This window comes from Hemiscyllium ocellatum, chromosome 33, assembly GCF_020745735.1.
Source record: "Hemiscyllium ocellatum isolate sHemOce1 chromosome 33, sHemOce1.pat.X.cur, whole genome shotgun sequence".
Classification (NCBI taxonomy): domain Eukaryota; kingdom Metazoa; phylum Chordata; class Chondrichthyes; order Orectolobiformes; family Hemiscylliidae; genus Hemiscyllium; species Hemiscyllium ocellatum.
The window spans coordinates 20496784-20513208 of NC_083433.1; the positions used below are offsets into that span (position 1 = coordinate 20496784).

Here is a 16425-nt window from a genome sequence, read left to right on the forward strand (position 1 = left end):
ACACCGGAGGAACAAGGACATATTTGCAATTCAGGACAGCGAGTGCCTCGGCGCGGGGGAGAACTTGCGAATGGTGGTGTTCCCGTGGATCTGCTGCCGTCATCCTTCGAGGCTGCGTTGGCCATGGGTTTACAAGGTGCTGCCTGAGGAATTCTGGTGAATCTTGTAGATGCCGGGGGAATGAATGACCCTGCCGGGGGAATGAATGACCCTGCCGCCGCCGCTGTCCCCGATCACCGGGAGAAACCTCTCTGCAGTCGACCTGACGTGCGGTGGCTCCGGCCCGTGCCATCTGATTGGTCGTCAGCGCGACCTATGCGGCTACGTAACAGAAAACCACGGGTAAAGCACAGCGACTGCTGCAGAGTGATCTTCCGGTCTGGTTGGATATCTTGGAAGGAAGGTAGACGGTAAGGGAATAAAGGAACTTTGAATATCATCAAACTGATGGAAAGGATAGTCGGCAAATATGACCTCCACCGTTGGAGTATTAATGTGCTATCGCTTCTCGGCCTTTTGGCTTGGAATATGTGTAGTTTCTGTTCTTATCACTTTAATCGCTGATATCTCCCGACGGTGGGAGTGTTTGTATTAAATGGATTTTTGGAGCAGGGAGATGGCTTAAGGGCTTGCTCTGTCCTCTCCATGTATCAGCCTGGTATTGCAGTGTTTCCAGGAATGGTGCACCCAACGCCTACCCAAGTTCAAAAGCAGGTGAATGCAATGTGAATCTCTTGCCTTTGCTAGTTTGCCGTGTTGATGGCAGTCAGTGATTGTTGCATCTATTGTCTTTTCAGTTGCAGGAAACTATCGTCTTTTGTTACGGGTTTTCTGTCTTATGAACCTGCTCTGCAGTTACCTGATGAAGGTGCAGCACGCTGAAAGCCAGGACAGGGGTAACCCCAACGTGCTACAGGGAACATTCTGGAACCAGGGGCCTGCCAGGAAGGTAACTTGCCAATTTGAATGAATGGATTTGACCTTGTCTGCCGTTTTGGGCTTCTGCGGTCGTTCTTGGAACGTATCCCACAGATGGTACGGCGGTGGCGGGGGGGTGGGGTGACTGCTGTAATTTCAAAGAACCCCGTTGGGCTGAAACCTGGTGTTGTGGGATTTTTAACACAGTCAAATCAGGTTGTGGGATCCCATGACTCAGCCAATGTCAAATGGCTATCAGATCAGCCCCCACAGCCCCTTCCCAACCCCCCCGCCTCCCCCCCCAACCCCGAGGCAACAAATTTATCCTAATATTTTCTTGAACAAGAAAGAAATGTCTTTGGTCTGTTTCCTGAATAGAGTGAAACCCCCATCTCTGTTTGTTTCTTCGCAAACTACTGTACGGAAGCGACCTGCTTTAGTAGCTACGTCTGCACGTAAAGATTATTCACGCAGACGATCGCCCAAGGCTGGAACTGGCTTCAGCTCCCTGGTGCCACCAGGCAGCCGTACTAACCACTGATCCACTGTGCCACCCGTACGATTTGGAACGATTTGTCATCATTTGCGGTGCAAGTAGCGAAACAGTTGTCAGTTTGTCAACTGGGTCGGATTATAATGTTGTCAGCGATCTGCAGCAATGTGAACGGAGATGTCGAATCGAGCTGCTGGTGGTGATGAGGCACGCTTGCAGCGTGACATGTTTACACGGGGAGATCAGCTCCCTCCCCATTCTCCACAGAGAGTCGGATACAAGTAGAGAGGATATTGAAAGTGGACGATAAAGAAAGGGTGCACGGACGTAATTCGCTTTTCGCAACTTTTCGGATTGATGCGGAATGCCGAGGAGCGAATCCTGTACGTGAGGGAAACGATGATTGGCATTTATGGGCAAGCTACACCAACACAAGGGGAGGCAATGAATAGGATCTTTCCGTCAAGGCCAACATTTCTCGCCCATGCCGAGATCAGCCTGGTGGTGAGCTGCTCTCTCGAACCGCTGCAGTCCAAGTGCTGTCGGTAGCCCCGCGATGCTGTTTGGGCGGGGATTCCCGATTTTGACCCGGTAACACCGGAGGAACAAGGACATATTTGCAATTCAGGACAGCGAGTGCCTCGGCGCGGGGGAGAACTTGCGAATGGTGGTGTTCCCGTGGATCTGCTGCCGTCATCCTTCGAGGCTGCGTTGGCCATGGGTTTGCAAGGTGCTGCCTGAGGAATTCTGGTGAATCTTGTAGATGCCGGGGGAATGAATGACCCTGCCGGGGGAATGAATGACCCTGCCGCCGCCGCTGTCCCCGATCACCGGGAGAAACCTCTCTGCAGTCGACCTGACGTGCGGTGGCTCCGGCCCGTGCCATCTGATTGGTCGTCAGCGCGACCTACGCGGCTACGTAACAGAAAACCACGGGTAAAGCACAGCGACTGCTGCAGAGTGATCTTCCGGTCTGGTTGGATATCTTGGAAGGAAGGTAGACGGTAAGGGAATAAAGGAACTTTGAATATCATCAAACTGATGGAAAGGATAGTCGGCAAATATGACCTCCACCGTTGGAGTATTGATGTGCTATCGCTTCTCGGCCTTTTGGCTTGGAATATGTGTAGTTTCTGTTCTTATCAGTTTAATCGCTGATATCTCCCGAAGGTGGGAGTGTTTGTATTAAATGGATTTTTGGAGCAGGGAGATGGCTTCAGGGCTTGCTCTGTCCTCTCCATGTATCAGCCTGGTATTGCAGTGTTTCCAGGAATGGTGCACCCAACGCCTACCCAAGTTCAAAAGCAGGTGAATGCAATGTGAATCTCTTGCCTTTGCTAGTTTGCCGTGTTGATGGCAGTCAGTGATTGTTGCATCTATTGTCTTTTCAGTTGCAGGAAACTATCGTCTTTTGTTACGGGTTTCCTGTCTTATGAACCTGCTCTGCAGTTACCTGATGAAGGTGCAGCACGCTGAAAGCCAGGACAGGGGTAACCCCAACGTGCTACAGGGAACATTCTGGAACCAGGGGCCTGCCAGGAAGGTAACTTGCCAATTTGAATGAATGGATTTGACCTTGTCTGCCGTTTTGGGCTTCTGCGGTCGTTCTTGGAACGTATCCCACCGATGGTACGGCGGTGGCGGGGGGTGGGGTGACTGCTGTAATTTCAAAGAACCCCGTTGGGCTGAACCCTGGTGTTGTGGGATTTTTAACACAGTCAAATCAGGTTGTGGGATCCCATGACTCAGCCAATGTCAAATGGCTATCAGATCAGCCCCCACAGCCCCTTCCCAACCCCCCCGCCTCCCCCTCCAACCCCGAGGCAACAAATTTATCCTAATATTTTCTTGAACAAGAAAGAAATGTCTTTGGTCTGTTTCCTGAATAGAGTGAAACCCCCATCTCTGTTTGTTTCTTCGCAAACTACTGTACGGAAGCGACCTGCTTTAGTAGCTACGTCTGCACGTAAAGATTATTCACGCAGACGATCGCCCAAGGCTGGAACTGGCTTCAGCTCCCTGGTGCCACCAGGCAGCCGTACTAACCACTGATCCACTGTGCCACCCGTACGATTTGGAACGATTTGTCATCATTTGCGGTGCAAGTAGCGAAACAGTTGTCAGTTTGTCAACTGGGTCGGATTATAATGTTGTCAGCGATCTGCAGCAATGTGAACGGAGATGTCGAATCGAGCTGCTGGTGGTGATGAGGCACGCTTGCAGCGTGACATGTTTACACGGGGAGATCAGCTCCCTCCCCATTCTCCACAGAGAGTCGGATACAAGTAGAGAGGATATTGAAAGTGGACGATAAAGAAAGGGTGCACGGACGTAATTCGCTTTTCGCAACTTTTCGGATTGATGCGGAATGCCGAGGAGCGAATCCTGTACGTGAGGGAAACGATGATTGGCATTTATGGGCAAGCTACACCAACACAAGGGGAGGCAATGAATAGGATCTTTCCGTAAAGGCCAACATTTCTCGCCCATGCCGAGATCAGCCTGGTGGTGAGCTGCTCTCTCGAACCGCTGCAGTCCAAGTGCTGTCGGTAGCCCCGCGATGCTGTTTGGGCGGGGATTCCCGATTTTGACCCGGTAACACCGGAGGAACAAAGACATATTTGCAATTCAGGACAGCGAGTGCCTCGGCGCGGGGGAGAACTTGCGAATGGTGGTGTTCCCGTGGATCTGCTGCCGTCATCCTTCGAGGCTGCGTTGGCCATGGGTTTACAAGGTGCTGCCTGAGGAATTCTGGTGAATCTTGTAGATGCCGGGGGAATGAATGACCCTGCCGGGGAAATGAATGACCCTGCCGCCGCCGCTGTCCCCGATCACCGGGAGAAACCTCTCTGCAGTCGACCTGACGTGCAGTGGCTCCGGCCCGTGCCATCTGATTGGTCGTCAGCGCGACCTACGCGGCTACGTAACAGAAAACCACGGGTAAAGCACAGCGACTGCTGCAGAGTGATCTTCCGGTCTGGTTGGATATCTTGGAAGGAAGGTAGACGGTAAGGGAATAAAGGAACTTTGAATATCATCAAACTGATGGAAAGGATAGTCGGCAAATATGACCTCCACCGTTGGAGTATTAATGTGCTATCGCTTCTCGGCCTTTTGGCTTGGAATATGTGTAGTTTCTGTTCTTATCAGTTTAATCGCTGATATCTCCCGAAGGTGGGAGTGTTTGTATTAAATGGATTTTTGGAGCAGGGAGATGGCTTCAGGGCTTGCTCTGTCCTCTCCATGTATCAGCCTGGTATTGCAGTGTTTCCAGGAATGGTGCACCCAACGCCTACCCAAGTTCAAAAGCAGGTGAATGCAATGTGAATCTCTTGCCTTTGCTAGTTTGCCGTGTTGATGGCAGTCAGTGATTGTTGCATCTATTGTCTTTTCAGTTGCAGGAAACTATCGTCTTTTGTTACGGGTTTCCTGTCTTATGAACCTGCTCTGCAGTTACCTGATGAAGGTGCAGCACGCTGAAAGCCAGGACAGGGGTAACCCCAACGTGCTACAGGGAACATTCTGGAACCAGGGGCCTGCCAGGAAGGTAACTTGCCAATTTGAATGAATGGATTTGACCTTGTCTGCCGTTTTGGGCTTCTGCGGTCGTTCTTGGAACGTATCCCACCGATGGTACGGCGGTGGCGGGGGGTGGGGTGACTGCTGTAATTTCAAAGAACCCCGTTGGGCTGAATCCTGGTGTTGTGGGATTTTTAACACAGTCAAATCAGGTTGTGGGATCCCATGACTCAGCCAATGTCAAATGGCTATCAGATCAGCCCCCACAGCCCCTTCCCAACCCCCCCGCCTCCCCCTCCAACCCCGAGGCAACAAATTTATCCTAATATTTTCTTGAACAAGAAAGAAATGTCTTTGGTCTGTTTCCTGAATAGAGTGAAACCCCCATCTCTGTTTGTTTCTTCGCAAACTACTGTACGGAAGCGACCTGCTTTAGTAGCTACGTCTGCACGTAAAGATTATTCACGCAGACGATCGCCCAAGGCTGGAACTGGCTTCAGCTCCCTGGTGCCACCAGGCAGCCGTACTAACCACTGATCCACTGTGCCACCCGTACGATTTGGAACGATTTGTCATCATTTGCGGTGCAAGTAGCGAAACAGTTGTCAGTTTGTCAACTGGGTCGGATTATAATGTTGTCAGCGATCTGCAGCAATGTGAACGGAGATGTCGAATCGAGCTGCTGGTGGTGATGAGGCACGCTTGCAGCGTGACATGTTTACACGGGGAGATCAGCTCCCTCCCCATTCTCCACAGAGAGTCGGATACAAGTAGAGAGGATATTGAAAGTGGACGATAAAGAAAGGGTGCACGGACGTAATTCGCTTTTCGCAACTTTTCGGATTGATGCGGAATGCCGAGGAGCGAATCCTGTACGTGAGGGAAACGATGATTGGCATTTATGGGCAAGCTACACCAACACAAGGGGAGGCAATGAATAGGATCTTTCCGTAAAGGCCAACATTTCTCGCCCATGCCGAGATCAGCCTGGTGGTGAGCTGCTCTCTCGAACCGCTGCAGTCCAAGTGCTGTCGGTAGCCCCGCGATGCTGTTTGGGCGGGGATTCCCGATTTTGACCCGGTAACACCGGAGGAACAAGGACATATTTGCAATTCAGGACAGCGAGTGCCTCGGCGCGGGGGAGAACTTGCGAATGGTGGTGTTCCCGTGGATCTGCTGCCGTCATCCTTCGAGGCTGCGTTGGCCATGGGTTTGCAAGGTGCTGCCTGAGGAATTCTGGTGAATCTTGTAGATGCCGGGGGAATGAATGACCCTGCCGGGGGAATGAATGACCCTGCCGCCGCCGCTGTCCCCGATCACCGGGAGAAACCTCTCTGCAGTCGACCTGACGTGCGGTGGCTCCGGCCCGTGCCATCTGATTGGTCGTCAGCGCGACCTACGCGGCTACGTAACAGAAAACCACGGGTAAAGCACAGCGACTGCTGCAGAGTGATCTTCCGGTCTGGTTGGATATCTTGGAAGGAAGGTAGACGGTAAGGGAATAAAGGAACTTTGAATATCATCAAACTGATGGAAAGGATAGTCGGCAAATATGACCTCCACCGTTGGAGTATTAATGTGCTATCGCTTCTCGGCCTTTTGGCTTGGAATATGTGTAGTTTCTGTTCTTATCAGTTTAATCGCTGATATCTCCCGAAGGTGGGAGTGTTTGTATTAAATGGATTTTTGGAGCAGGGAGATGGCTTCAGGGCTTGCTCTGTCCTCTCCATGTATCAGCCTGGTATTGCAGTGTTTCCAGGAATGGTGCACCCAACGCCTACCCAAGTTCAAAAGCAGGTGAATGCAATGTGAATCTCTTGCCTTTGCTAGTTTGCCGTGTTGATGGCAGTCAGTGATTGTTGCATCTATTGTCTTTTCAGTTGCAGGAAACTATCGTCTTTTGTTACGGGTTTTCTGTCTTATGAACCTGCTCTGCAGTTACCTGATGAAGGTGCAGCACGCTGAAAGCCAGGACAGGGGTAACCCCAACGTGCTACAGGGAACATTCTGGAACCAGGGGCCTGCCAGGAAGGTAACTTGCCAATTTGAATGAATGGATTTGACCTTGTCTGCCGTTTTGGGCTTCTGCGGTCGTTCTTGGAACGTATCCCACCGATGGTACGGCGGTGGCGGGGGGTGGGGTGACTGCTGTAATTTCAAAGAACCCCGTTGGGCTGAACCTGGTGTTGTGGGATTTTTAACACAGTCAAATCAGGTTGTGGGATCCCATGACTCAGCCAATGTCAAATGGCTATCAGATCAGCCCCCACAGCCCCTTCCCAACCCCCCCGCCTCCCCCTCCAACCCCGAGGCAACAAATTTATCCTAATATTTTCTTGAACAAGAAAGAAATGTCTTTGGTCTGTTTCCTGAATAGAGTGAAACCCCCATCTCTGTTTGTTTCTTCGCAAACTACTGTACGGAAGCGACCTGCTTTAGTAGCTACGTCTGCACGTAAAGATTATTCACGCAGACGATCGCCCAAGGCTGGAACTGGCTTCAGCTCCCTGGTGCCACCAGGCAGCCGTACTAACCACTGATCCACTGTGCCACCCGTACGATTTGGAACGATTTGTCATCATTTGCGGTGCAAGTAGCGAAACAGTTGTCAGTTTGTCAACTGGGTCGGATTATAATGTTGTCAGCGATCTGCAGCAATGTGAACGGAGATGTCGAATCGAGCTGCTGGTGGTGATGAGGCACGCTTGCAGCGTGACATGTTTACACGGGGAGATCAGCTCCCTCCCCTTCTCCACAGAGAGTCGGATACAAGTAGAGAGGATATTGAAAGTGGACGATAAAGAAAGGGTGCACGGACGTAATTCGCTTTTCGCAACTTTTCGGATTGATGCGGAATGCCGAGGAGCGAATCCTGTACGTGAGGGAAACGATGATTGGCATTTATGGGCAAGCTACACCAACACAAGGGGAGGCAATGAATAGGATCTTTCCGTCAAGGCCAACATTTCTCGCCCATGCCGAGATCAGCCTGGTGGTGAGCTGCTCTCTCGAACCGCTGCAGTCCAAGTGCTGTCGGTAGCCCGGCGATGCTGTTTGGGCGGGGATTCCCGATTTTGACCCGGTAACACCGGAGGAACAAGGACATATTTGCAATTCAGGACAGCGAGTGCCTCGGCGCGGGGGAGAACTTGCGAATGGTGGTGTTCCCGTGGATCTGCTGCCGTCATCCTTCGAGGCTGCGTTGGCCATGGGTTTGCAAGGTGCTGCCTGAGGAATTCTGGTGAATCTTGTAGATGCCGGGGGAATGAATGACCCTGCCGGGGAATGAATGACCCTGCCGCCGCCGCTGTCCCCGATCACCGGGAGAAACCTCTCTGCAGTCGACCTGACGTGCAGTGGCTCCGGCCCGTGCCATCTGATTGGTCGTCAGCGCGACCTACGCGGCTACGTAACAGAAAACCACGGGTAAAGCACAGCGACTGCTGCAGAGTGATCTTCCGGTCTGGTTGGATATCTTGGAAGGAAGGTAGACGGTAAGGGAATAAAGGAACTTTGAATATCATCAAACTGATGGAAAGGATAGTCGGCAAATATGACCTCCACCGTTGGAGTATTGATGTGCTATCGCTTCTCGGCCTTTTGGCTTGGAATATGTGTAGTTTCTGTTCTTATCAGTTTAATAAAGGCCTCCCCCTACCCGGTGAGAACCAAGAGGTGTCCACCGGCCCACAGCTCCAGGTAACTGGGAGCAGCGGTCCTGTGACAGCCCCACTGTCAGATGGAGAACTGGACGGTGCGGACCCTGGGCTTGACACAAAGACACCAGAGCGGGAAATGGCTCCAGCGTGGAGCCGGACAGCTACCTCAGCCCTGGGATGGTCCAGCAGTTTGCCGTCACCACGGGGATGCACGCAGCTACCCCAGAGGAGCAAGACCAGCAGCAAATGGACACTATTAACCTTGTAAATTGTTAAAATGGGGTTTAAAGTTGCCAGCATCAATGTGCGTAGCATCAAATCGGCTACGCGATGTGTTTCAACGATGGCCTTCCTGGCCAGCGTTAAAGCCGACCTCCTGTTTCTGCAGGAGTGTGGGATACCGCACCTCAGCAGCTACAGGAGATGGTCGAGCTTGTGGGCCCATGGGCAGTCAGTTTGGTCGGGGGGCAACGATAGCCGCGCCTCCGGCCTGGGTATCCTGTTGCGAGGAAGCAACTTCACCATCTCCGAGGTTAAGGAGGTGGTGGGCGGGCGCCTCCTCGTCGCCGACGTTATGTACAGGAATGCTCCCCTGAGACTGATCAATGTGTACGCCCCAGTGGGTAAGAGTGAACGGTTGGCCGTCCTGCAGCAGCTTCCACTGTTGCTGGCTACGTCCAGGCCGGTCATTCTGGCCGGAGACTTCAACTGTATCATTGATGCAGATGGACGATCCGGCGGAAGGGACAGTAAACTGGACGCCACGTCAGAGCCCTGATGGACGCGGTAAAAGATGCCAAGCTGCACGACGTCTTCAGCACCCCTGCAGACGGAGCGCAGCGTAGATACACCTGGTCACGGGCAGACGGGTCTATCCGCTCAAGGATAGATTACCTGTTTGTGTCCCGAACGCTCTCGGTCAGATCCACCGACGTCAAGCCGGTGTTCTTCTCTGACCACTGCCTCCTGCTGGCCGACTGTCACCTACAGGACGAGCAGCGGGCGGGTAAGGGAACATGGAAGCTGAACACTAAGCTGTTGACCCCGGGAAACATTGAGGAGCTCAAGAGGGACTACGCAGGTTGGAGAACCGTGAAGCCCCTCTTTGAGTCTCCAGCAGACTGGTGGGAAACAGTTAAAGGGAACATCAAGAGGTTCTTCATCCTCAAAGGTGTTCAGGAGGCGAGAGAGAGGCGGGGAAAACTGTCCCAGCTCCAGGAAAGTATGCAGAACCTGCTCCTGCTGCAGACGATGGGGGTCGATGTCACGGAGGACCTCAAGGAGGTGAAGGGCCAGCAAGCCTCGCTCTTTGCCTCAGAGGCCTCCAAGATAATCTTCCGGTCCAGGGTCCGCTCGGTGGAGCAGGACGAGACGTGCTCACGTTTCTTCTTCCAGAAGGTGCACAAAGAGAGCTCTGTGCTCAGCAGCCTGAAGGAAGAAGACGGCTCGACAACGTCATCTCAGGCTGACGTCATGAGGATCAGTAAATCCTTCTATGCCAGTCTGTATGACGCGAAGCCGACCGACAGCGCGGCCTCCCAGTCGTTCCTGTCGTCTATCACGGAGGTCTTAGACGACAGAACACGCGAGAGGCTGGACCAGCCGCTATCTCTGGACGAGCTGACCAAGGCCCTCGAGTCCTTCGAAAAGAATAAAACTCCCGGAAGCGATGGCTTACCGGTCGAGCTCTATTCCGCTCTGTGGGACTTGATTGGCCAGGACCTGCTGGAGGTGTATGTCAGTATGCTTCGGGCAGGTACCATGAGCGAATCCATGAGGAAAGGCATCATCACCCTCATCTATAAGCGGAAGGGGGAGAGGGAGGAACTCAAAAATTGGAGACCGATCACACTGTTGAATGCAGATTACAAAATCCTGTCAAAGGTAATTGCCAACCGGGTCAGGTCTGCTCTGGGGTCGGTGATTCACCCTGACCAAACCTGTGCTGTGCCAGGCAGGAAGATCGCTGAGAGTCTCGCACTCCTCAGGGATACGATCGCCTACGTGCAGGACAGAGGGTTGGACGCCTGCCTGATCAGCCTGGACCAGGAGAAAGCCTTTGACAGGATATCACACATGTATATGAGAGATGTTCTCTCCAAAATGGGCTTTGGGGAGGGAATCTGCAATTGGATCAGACTGCTCTACACCAACATCGTAAGTGCAGTCTCAATCAATGGGTGGGAATCAGATAGCTTCCCAGTCAGATCTGGAGTCAGGCAGGGCTGCCCTCTCTCTCCAGCCTTGTTTGTGTGCTGCATAGAGCCATTTGCCGAGTCCATCAGGAAGGATGCGAGCCTGAGAGGGGTGACTATTCCGGGCAGCGGGGGCCAGCAGGTTAAGGCCTCCCTGTACATGGATGACGTCGCCGTTTTCTGCTCGGATCCGCTGTCCGTGCGCAGACTCATGTGCATTTGTGACCAGTTCGAACGGGCCTCGGGGGCCAAGGTAAACCGAGGCAAGAGCGAGGCCATGCTCTTCGGGAACTGGGCCGACCAATCCTCGATCCCCTTCACCGTCAGGACCGCCCACCTGAAGGTGCTGGGTATTTGGTTCGGAGGGGCTGGGGCGTGCGCCAAGTCTTGGGAGGAGCGTATCAGTAAAGTGAGGCAGAAACTGGGCAGATGGAGGCTACGGTTGCTCTCCATCACGGGAAAAAGCCTGGTCATCAGGTGTGAGGCACTGTCATTGCTGTTGTACGTGGCACAGGTCTGGCCTATTCCCAGAACCTGCGCCGCTGCAGTCGCCCGGGCCATCTTCCAGTTCATATGGAGTTCAAAGATGGACCGGGTCCGAAGGGACTCACTGTACAAAGATCTGGGCAACGGGGGAAAAAATACACCCAATGCCACCCTCACCCTGATGGCCACCTTTGTGTGTGGCTGCATCAAGCTGTGTGTGGATCCCCGGTACGCAAACACCAAGTGTCACTACGTACTGAGGTTCTACCTGTCCCCGGTGTTGCGAAGGATGGGCCTGGCCTCGCTGCCGCGGAACGCTCCGAGTAGTTGGACCGTTCCGTACCACCTGTCCTTCGTGGAGAAATTTCTGAAGAAAAACACCTTTGACCACAAGTCCATCAGGAAGTGGTCAGCACGTAGCGTCCTCGAGACCCTTCGGGGAAAAGGAGAGGGCGGATCCTGTTGAGTGGTTCCCTGAGCAGACTGTCAAAGCAATTTGGCAGAATGCCTCATCGCCAGAACTTTCCAACAAGCACCAAGACATGGCTTGGCTGGTGGTGAGAAAGGGCTCTACCTGTGAGATCGTTTATGCACGCCCGGACTCTCAGCCGCACCGCACGCTGCCCTCGAAGCGGCTGCGGGGGGGACGAGACTGTCACACACCTCCTTCTGGAATGTGCCTATGCAGAGGAAGTCTGGAGAGGAATGCAGTGGTATTTGTCGAGGTTCGTCCCGAGCAGCGCCGTGACACGGGACTCCGTGCTCTACGGCCTGTTCCCCGGGACGCACACCGAGACGAACATCAACTGCGCCTGGAGGATCATCAACTCGGTGAAGGACGCTCTCTGGGCGGTCCGAAACCTGTTGATCTTCCAGCTGAAGGAGTTGACCCCGACTGAGTGTTGCAGACTGGCACATTCCAAGGTCCAGGACTACGTGTTGAGGGACGCGCTGAAGCTTGGGGCAGCTGCCGCCAAGGCGCGGTGGGAAAGACCACCGTTTAACATCTGCCTGTCGAAAGAAAAGCAGGGGGCCCATGCAGTCATTTGGGCTCTGCTGACGCCTCAGCTCAATATATGAGTGAGAGATGCACTGATCTGTATGGAATAATGATAATTCGGAGCTGTGTATGTAAATGTGGAAATATGAATGGCATTACCTAATGTACAGTGTATCAAATTATTCTATGCATATTTTATGAATAAAGTATATTTTTGAAATAAAAAAAAAGTTTCTGTTCTTATCAGTTTAATCGCTGATATCTCCCGAAGGTGGGAGTGTTTGTATTAAATGGATTTTTGGAGCAGGGAGATGGCTTCAGGGCTTGCTCTGTCCTCTCCATGTATCAGCCTGGTATTGCAGTGTTTCCAGGAATGGTGCACCCACGCTTACCCAAGTTCAAAAGCAGGTGAATGCAATGTGAATCTCTTGCCTTTGCTAGTTTGCCGTGTTGATGGCAGTCAGTGATTGTTGCATCTATTGTCTTTTCAGTTGCAGGAAACTATCGTCTTTTGTTACGGGTTTTCTGTCTTATGAAGCTGCTCTGCAGTTACCTGATGAAGGTGCAGCACGCTGAAAGCCAGGACAGGGGTAACCCCAACGTGCTACAGGGAACATTCTGAACCAGGGGCCTGCCAGGAAGGTAACTTGCCAATTTAAATGATGGATTTGCCCTTGTCTGCCGTTTTGGGCTTCTGTGGTCGTTCTTGGAACGTATCCCACCGATGGTACGGCGGTGGCGGGGGGTGGGGTGACTGCTGTAATTTCAAAGAACCCCGTTGGGCTGAAACCTGGTGTTGTGGGATTTTTAACACAGTCAAATCAGGTTGTGGGATCCCATGACTCAGCCAATGTCAAATGGCTATCAGATCAGCCCCCACAGCCCCTTCCCAACCCCCCCGCCTCCCCCCCCACCCCGAGGCAACAAATTTATCCTAATATTTTCTTGAACAAGAAAGAAATGTCTTTGGTCTGTTTCCTGAATAGAGTGAAACCCCCATCTGTTTGTTTCTTCGCAAACTACTGTACGGAAGCGACCTGCTTTAGTAGCTACGTCTGTACGTAAAGATTATTCACGCAGACGATCGCCCAAGGCTGGAACTGGCTTCAGCTCCCTGGTGCCACAGGCAGCCGTACTAACCACTGATCCACTGTGCCACCCGTACGATTTGGAACGATTTGTCATCATTTGCGGTGCAAGTAGCGAAACAGTTGTCAGTTTGTCAACTGGGTCGGATTATAATGTTGTCAGCGATCTGCAGCAATGTGAACGGAGATGTCGAATCGAGCTGCTGGTGGTGATGAGGCGCGCTTGCAGCGTGACATGTTTACACGGGGAGATCAGCTCCCTCCCCATTCTCCACAGAGAGTCGGATACAAGTAGAGAGGATATTGAAAGTGGACGATAAAGAAAGGGTGCACGGACGTAATTCGCTTTTCGCAACTTTTCGGATTGATGCGGAATGCCGAGGAGCGAATCCTGTACGTGAGGGAAACGATGATTGGCATTTATGGGCAAGCTACACCAACACAAGGGGAGGCAATGAATAGGATCTTTCCGTCAAGGCCAACATTTCTCGCCCATGCCAAGATCAGCCTGGTGGTGAGCTGCTCTCTCGAACCGCTGCAGTCCAAGTGCTGTCGGTAGCCCCGCGATGCTGTTTGGGCGGGGATCCCGATTTTGACCCGGTAACACCGGAGGAACAAAGACATATTTGCAATTCAGGACAGCGAGTGTCTCGGGGGGGGGGGGAGAACTTGCGAATGGTGGTGTTCCCGTGGATCTGCTGCCGTCATCCTTCGAGGCTGCGTTGGCCATGGGTTTGCAAGGTGCTGCCTGAGGAATTCTGGTGAATCTTGTAGATGCCGGGGGAATGAATGACCCTGCCGGGGAATGAATGACCCTGCCGCCGCCGCTGTCCCCGATCACCGGGAGAAACCTCTCTGCAGTCGACCTGACGTGCGGTGGCTCCGGCCCGTGCCATCTGATTGGTCGTCAGCGCGACCTACGCGGCTACGTAACAGATGGAGAGAAAAGCACGGGGAAAGCACAGCGACTGCTGCAGAGTGATCTTCCGGTCTGGTTGGATATCTTGGAAGGAAGGTAGACGGTAAGGGAATAAAGGAACTTTGAATATCATCAAACTGATGGAAAGGATAGTCAGCAAATATGACCTCCACCGTTGGAGTATTGATGTGCTATCGCTTCTCGGCCTTTTGGCTTGGAATATGTGTAGTTTCTGTTCTTATCAGTTTAATCGCTGATATCTCCCGAAGGTGGGAGTGTTTGTATTAAATGGATTTTTGGAGCAGGGAGATGGCTTAAGGGCTTGCTCTGTCCTCTCCATGTATCAGCCTGGTATTGCAGTGTTTCCAGGAATGGTGCACCCAACGCTTACCCAAGTTCAAAAGCAGGTGAATGCAATGTGAATCTCTTGCCTTTGCTAGTTTGCCGTGTTGATGGCAGTCAGTGATTGTTGCATCTCTTGTCTTTTCAGTTTCAGGAAACTATCGTCTTTTGTTACGGGTTTTCTGTCTTATGAACCTGCTCTGCAGTTACCTGATGAAGGTGCAGCACGCTGAAAGCCAGGACAGGGGTAACCCCAACGTGCTACAGGGAACATTCTGGAACCAGGGGCCTGCCAGGAAGGTAACTTGCCAATTTAAATGAATGGATTTGCCCTTGTCTGCCGTTTGGGCTTCTGCGGTCGTTCTTGGAACGTATCCCACCGATGGTACGGCGGTGGCGGGGGGTGGGGTGACTGCTGTAATTTCAAAGAACCCCGTTGGGCTGAACCTGGTGTTGTGGGATTTTTAACACAGTCAAATCAGGTTGTGGGATCCCATGACTCAGCCAATGTCAAATGGCTATCAGATCAGCCCCCACAGCCCCTTCCCAACCCCCCCGCCCCCCCCCCCCACCCCCCGAGGCAACAAATTTATCCTATATTTTCTTGAACAAGAAAGAAATGTCTTTAGTCTGTTTCCTGAATAGAGTGAAACCCCCATCTCTGTTTGTTTCTTCGCAAACTACTGTACGGAAGCGACCTGCTTTAGTAGCTACGTCTGTACGTAAAGATTATTCACGCAGACGATCGCCCAAGGCTGGAACTGGCTTCAGCTCCCTGGTGCCACCAGGCAGCCGTACTAACCACTGATCCACTGTGCCACCCGTACGATTTGGAACGATTTGTCATCATTTGCGGTGCAAGTAGCGAAACAGTTGTCAGTTTGTCAACTGGGTCGGATTATAATGTTGTCAGCGATCTGCAGCAATGTGAACGGAGATGTCGAATCGAGCTGCTGGTGGTGATGAGGCGCGCTTGCAGCGTGACATGTTTACACGGGGAGATCAGCTCCCTCCCCATTCTCCAGAGAGTCGGATACAAGTAGAGAGGATATTGAGAGTGGACGATAAAGAAAGGTGCACGGACGTAATTCGCTTTTCGCAACTTTTCGGATTGATGCGGAATGCCGAGGAGCGAATCCTGTACGTGAGGGAAACGATGATTGGCATTTATGGGCAAGCTACACCAACACAAGGGGAGGCAATGAATAGGATCTTTCCGTCAAGGCCAACATTTCTCGCCCATGCCGAGATCAGCCTGGTGGTGAGCTGCTCTCTCGAACCGCTGCAGTCCAAGTGCTGTCGGTAGCCCCGCGATGCTGTTTGGGCGGGGATTCCCGATTTTGACCCGGTAACACCGGAGGAACAAAGACATATTTGCAATTCAGGACAGCGAGTGCCTCGGGGGGGGGGGGAGAACTTGCGAATGGTGGTGTTCCCGTGGATCTGCTGCCGTCATCCTTCGAGGCTGCGTTGGCCATGGGTTTGCAAGGTGCTGCCTGAGGAATTCTGGTGAATCTTGTAGATGCCGGGGAATGAATGACCCTGCCGGGGGAATGAATGACCCTGCCGCCGCCGCTGTCCCCGATCACCGGGAGAAACCTCTCTGCAGTCGACCTGACGTGCGTGGCTCCGGCCCGTGCCATCTGATTGGTCGTCAGCGCGACCTACGCGGCTACGTAACAGATGGACAGAAAAGCCCGGGGAAAGCACAGCGACTGCTGCAGAGTGATCTTCCGGTCTGTTGGATATCTTGGAAGGAAGGTAGACGGTAAGGGAAATAAAGGAACTTTGAATATCATCAACTGA

General features: G+C 52.6%; 5 non-coding genes and 1 pseudogene across 5 annotated transcripts; all 6 read left to right on the top strand.

Annotated features, from left to right (window-relative positions):
• The first annotated feature begins 500 nt into the window (after window positions 1–500).
• Window positions 501–692, top strand: LOC132831921 (U2 spliceosomal RNA). The gene has a single exon (XR_009646871.1). It is a non-coding gene; the product is annotated as a U2 spliceosomal RNA (small nuclear RNA).
• A 1813-nt stretch (window positions 693–2505) lies between these two features.
• Window positions 2506–2697, top strand: LOC132831867 (U2 spliceosomal RNA). Its single transcript, XR_009646817.1, has one exon. It is a non-coding gene; the product is annotated as a U2 spliceosomal RNA (small nuclear RNA).
• Window positions 2698–4509: 1812 nt separating this feature from the next.
• LOC132831868 (U2 spliceosomal RNA) lies at window positions 4510–4701 on the top strand. The gene has a single exon (XR_009646818.1). It is a non-coding gene; the product is annotated as a U2 spliceosomal RNA (small nuclear RNA).
• A 1812-nt stretch (window positions 4702–6513) lies between these two features.
• On the top strand, window positions 6514–6705 carry LOC132831869 (U2 spliceosomal RNA). Its single transcript, XR_009646819.1, has one exon. It is a non-coding gene; the product is annotated as a U2 spliceosomal RNA (small nuclear RNA).
• Window positions 6706–12478: 5773 nt separating this feature from the next.
• LOC132831938 (U2 spliceosomal RNA) lies at window positions 12479–12657 on the top strand (annotated as a pseudogene).
• Window positions 12658–14470: 1813 nt separating this feature from the next.
• Window positions 14471–14662, top strand: LOC132831649 (U2 spliceosomal RNA). Its single transcript, XR_009646606.1, has one exon. It is a non-coding gene; the product is annotated as a U2 spliceosomal RNA (small nuclear RNA).
• The last annotated feature ends 1763 nt before the right edge of the window (window positions 14663–16425 follow it).